Genomic DNA, 5,562 nt, shown 5'->3' on the forward strand with positions numbered 1-5,562 from the left:
AGTGGATTCTGTTCACTGCTATTCCATTTTCTCCCAATAATGGAATGACATGTCAAAGACTCTATGAGACCTCCCACTATGCAGGACTATACATCTCTAACTCCATTGACTTTGGTGTTGCCCACATGACTTGCTTTGACCAAAGTAATAAGGGCAGATAAATGGTATAATTTTAAGCAAAGACTTTGAAAGGCTTTGCATATTTCTATTTGCCCCTCTTGCCTTCCTACTATCCACCAGGAAAAGAGCAGGCCCCCAATGACTGATTTTTCCACCTCAGTTTCACAATGAGATACTTGCAGCAACCCTTAATCCAAGCCTAGCTGATCTCAGCCAAAGCACAGATTGATTATCCAATCCATGGGCAAGAAATGTGTGTTGTCACAGCAAAACCTGTATAACAAATACATGAATTCCTTTTCACTCTCCTTCATATAGAGAGCTATTTTTCTGTCAGGATGACATAAAGAAGCATAATAAGTTAAAAAGGTTTCCAGGAAGTCTAAATAGGTATCTTATATAAAAGGATAGAAAATGACTCCATTCACGTTAAACAGTAATTTTCCAGATGTGAAGCTAATCATGAGCATTTTAAGAGAAATGAGAGTTTACATTCATTCCTAAAGCACATTGCCACATTTTCCAACAGTATGTGTACTTTGAGGACATCGAGTACATACATAGTTCTCAACAAAGTGTATAATTGTGGTGTTGAGATCATAACTGTGTAATATGTGCTTTGGAAGTTCATATAAGAAAATTGAAGTTAGACATACTAACAAATTTAAGTTGACTTGTTATCACACACACACATATATTTTTTCCCCTGGAAATTCTCCCAAAACTTCCAGCAATATAAGTCATCAAACCATGACTGACGAACACAACTTTGACATTTAGAGGTGCTAAATGTCGATACTCAGCTTCTTCATTATTTTAGTCAGTAATATACTCAGTGATTTCAGTGATTTTGACTACCCTATTCAGTAGTCTTGAACACATACACTAGTATTATTGTAGTTTATTGAGGAAGGTGACAATATAAAAATTCCCTTTTTCTTTCTTTTTTCTTTTTTCCACATTTCTCCCTTTCCTTATCTTTTAAAACTCTATTTTCTTAACTATTAAAGTCATAGCTGTGAAAATTAGACTGAAGACATCACCGCTTATGTAGTCATGCATAAATAAAAAGACACAGTATACTTAAATGAAAATGATTCTGTTGCCCTCATCCTAAAACAGATCACACAGTGAACTGAAATAATTTAATATCTAATGTATATTCCATCATGTTTGCCTAATATATCTTAATTTCATTTTCATAAAGATCATTTCATAAAGATCAATTAAGGAAGAATACTTGTATTTGATCTCCCAGTAAGCCCACAGAATACTATCAGGATAATAATGATACTTATCACTTAATGGACAGTATGTACCAGGATACTGTACTAAAATGTGGTGGTTAGGATCAGGTAGGTTCTGCAGTAATAACAAGTAAATCCTTAAATATCAGGGACAGAGTACTATACAAATTTATCTCTCATTTATGAAAAATGTAATGCAGTTAGGCAGGGATTTCCCTCCATTTCCTGATGTCTGTCTCCCAATGGTTTCTAAGATCGCCAAGGCACGCAAGAGAGAAAGGGAAGAGAAGAAGAAACACTAATACTTAAATGCCTCAGACTAAAGGTGACAGGCACATCGTATCCTCTCATGCTCCCATTTTCCAGAACACAGTCCAATGGTCCCATACTAACTCTTAATTAGGCTGGTGAACATTGTCATCCTATCTGTCCAGAAAATGAAAATATTCAGTTGAAGAATTAGAATAGTCTTCATTACATGAATAAAATGTTATCCTTTTAAATCCATTCATATCCCTATTAACTTACTTTGATTACTAATTGCAAGATATCTCAGACCTTTATTCCAAAATCAGGACTATTTTCTCCACCTGCCACCAACTGAATAATCATGAGATTGTCAGCAGAGTTTTAAAATATAATGTGTTCCTAGAAACAGATTAGCTACCTGTCCATCAGTGTGTGACCCAAGTACATTTAGCCCCACTCCAATGTTGGCTCTCAGACAAGGGCTTTACGAAACCTCTTTCTTTGATGGAAGTCCACCATGTCCAGAATTAGAAGGGTCACGGTGTTCACAGGTTCATTAGCCTTAACCACCCAATGGAAATAGAAATAAATGAAAAGGTTCCAGCAGTTATTACTAGGATAATACTATAAAGTGTAACATGAGGTTTTTGTAAAGATAAAAATTTAGAAAGGAAAATGAGAAGACAGGAATGATAAAGAAAGACGATAATGAACAGTGATAGCAAAAGAAATAAGTTAACGGACTGAGTTGAAAAGGAGCAGAGGGCCGTCACCATCTCTAACAGGAGATGTGAAGATGACTTTTCACTCTGTCATATGTCTTTCTCCCTTCTTGTCTTTTATCTTGCTTTATTTGTTCTTTTCTCTTCTCTGGCATTGGTCTTATTCACAGTTATATAGCAATGTCATTGAAAAATTATCTTGCTTTTAAAAAGGTTAAAAGAATGAATCCAGTCATCAAATTGAGAAAACTTGCTAGATTAATCTTTGTGAAGAAATGAAAAAAATTAAAAAATTCAAGTCTCCCAAATTCTTGCTTCCTCGCCTCCTTCCTCCACCGTGACCTCCATTCTCTCTGACATTCTCCCTTTGTCACCTCCATAAAAGCAATGGAATGAATATCAGTCAATGACCTTCCCTTACTGTGAGCTATAAAACACAAAATCAGCCCTTTAATCTAAGCATCAAAGGAAGGCCAAGTTCAAGCAGGCATGTGCCAAACTGCTGCACTCTGAATGTCTGACACACCTATATATCTCACTATTTTTAGTGACAGCATCCAAAGTAATTTCAGCAGTTGATAAAAACCAATTGACTTCCTACAAAATTACCATTAGAGCATTTTATGCTACCATAAAAGAGGCTCTAATTACCACAGAAAGTCAGAGACAGCTTTACATTTTCTCCCTAAATGGCATAGAACACTGGAAGCTCTATAGTTAGTATCATTTTGTCATGAGTTCTTTTTCGATTTAAATATAGACCATTTCTAAGCTCATTTTGCAAAGCTAATGTATGAAGAATCATGAATGACATAGTTACACTATAAGCATTTCTTAAAAATAGATATATGCAGTTTATTTCAGTCCCGAATCAAATATTTGTGCTAAACTTGCATGAAACAATCACCAGAGTTCCATGTCCAAGCCTTCAATGTTCTACAATGAAGCTTTCCTACAAATGGGAAGCATTTGAACACGGCAACTTCCAATGGTAACGCTTATCAAAATTGTCTTCCTACTGTAGGCACCATACCTGGATGAAAGAGGAGGGCAGAGTTGTGTTTTATTAGATTGCTACAAATTGTTGCCTTGAGATCACGGTACTTCTGGGATAGAGTAAGAAAAAAGGGTAAATGTTTTAAAGCATACTTTTATTAGACTGTATGTTAAAAATATAAATACTGTAAAGTTCTTCACATGAGAAACTTAATGAGATTAAAATAAAAAGAGCACCACATGCATTACATAAACGTGAACTCCAACACTGGCTGAAGTGCAAGGCTTGTTAAATCATAGGCTGAATACAATCATACCTTAAATATAGCCTGTTGTTTCTATGAGTGTTTAATCTTATTCTAGGCAATTTCAAATCTATTTTTCTATTGGAAAGCCAACCTACAATTTGTCAAGTTATTATATTTTGTCACAGAGCTATGTTACCAGTGGGTACTCAGTGAATACTAGTACCACAATAATAATTGTGAGTTGGTTTGTGTAGAAAGTTACACAAATGCAACACAACTGCAAGTGAAAATATATTCTCATACATTTCTGATGAAAAAATAGAACTCTGAGCTTAAAGCCACTAAGGAGCCACTTAATATCATATAATTAGTAATGAATGACACAGGAATTGACACAATATCCTCACTCAAATTCCAAGAAATAGAAAAATATTAAAATACAGACCCAGGCATTAAAAATTTAACTATTAGTTGTTTTAATAGTAGTATTAGGTGTGATCTTTATAAATGTGCTACTCAACTGTAGTAGTCTTGAAAAGAAATGAAGAAGTATAGAAAACAACACTCTTGTTTGTTCATTAGAAAGAATCAGCATATCGTCATTTCAAACTTTATATCTCAGATCCATTGTTCTAGTATTCGTTAGAAGTAAAATAATGAGAAATAAGAAATATCACGTATTCATTAAATGCCAACTATGTGCCAGGCACCGTGCTCTTTGCTTGAACTTCAGGTATGAAATGTGCAGTCTCCTTTTCCTTAAGGAGCATATTCTGGGGGTAGCAGAAAAATATATACACAATTCCAATTCAACATAATAATTATTATGAAGTAGGTATGTAAGAAATGTAGGAGAGCCTAAATACTTCTGTCTTAAAGGTTTCACTTGTCCTACCTCATAACAGCTTATTTATACTGCTTTTGAAGGTGTGAAGACTACAGCAAAGGATATAACTTTCCCATGAATTATTTTTCTTTTTGCAAACCAGCTACAAGTTTTAAACAAGGGAAGATTCAGGAAGAAAAAAAAGAGTGTCTATATTCCATTATGTGAAATTATATTGCCAATCTTTTCTAATGGTCTAGGATTAAATAAAAAATAAAAGAATTAGCAGGATTATAAATTGAGTTTTGTAAGTCATGCACACTACAAAACTACCTCACAAGGTGAGTGTCAAGAGAAACCCCGGCCTACATTCTACATGCAGAATCAGGTACCTTAGCATTGGGCCTTGTCCACAGGCTTTGTCAAATTCAGGTAAAGTTTCCTTATGGACTAATGACAGCCCTGAGTTTTAGGGACCCCATTACTGGGCATGCCGTCAGAAGTCTGTCCTTAGAAAAGATCCCCAGTGTTCCTTCTGGCAGCACATATACTAAAATTGGAAGAATTCATGGCTTTTGTGCAAGGATGACACCCAAACTCATAAAATATTCCCTATTTTTACATCCCATGTTCATGGATCATAAGAATTGATACTGTTGAAGTGGCCATACTACCCAAACCCATCTATATATTCAGTGTAATCCCCATCAAAGTACCAAACGCAATAGAAGAAACAATTCTAAAATTGGTATGGAACTACAAAAGAACCCAAATAGCCAAAGCAATACTGAAGAAACAAAAAGTAAATCTAGAGATATCACATTTTCTGATTTAAAACTATAGTATAATACAAAGTTATAATACTAAGCATGGTATGGGAACAAAAATAAACATGTAAATGTAACAGAACAGAGACCCAGAATGAAATCCTGGCATATACAGTCAACTAATATTGGACAAGGGAGCCAAGAACACCCAATGGGGAAAGAATAGTCTCTTCAACAAATGGTGTTGCGAAAACTGAAGAAACAACGCAGAACAATAAAATTGGGCTCCTATATCATACCACTCATACAAATTCTAAATGAATTAAAGACTTAAACACAAGAACTGCAGTAAAACTCCTCAAAGACACATAGAGAATAAGCTCATTG

At 34.8% G+C, this 5,562-nt stretch overlaps 1 pseudogene; it reads left to right on the forward strand.

The window, feature by feature from the left end:
- The first annotated feature begins 4,934 nt into the window (after nt 1-4,934).
- On the forward strand, nt 4,935-5,028 carry LOC117025423 (uncharacterized; annotated as a pseudogene).
- The last annotated feature ends 534 nt before the right edge of the window (nt 5,029-5,562 follow it).

Source organism: Rhinolophus ferrumequinum, chromosome 7 (genome assembly GCF_004115265.2).
Source record: "Rhinolophus ferrumequinum isolate MPI-CBG mRhiFer1 chromosome 7, mRhiFer1_v1.p, whole genome shotgun sequence".
Lineage (NCBI taxonomy): Eukaryota > Metazoa > Chordata > Mammalia > Chiroptera > Rhinolophidae > Rhinolophus > Rhinolophus ferrumequinum.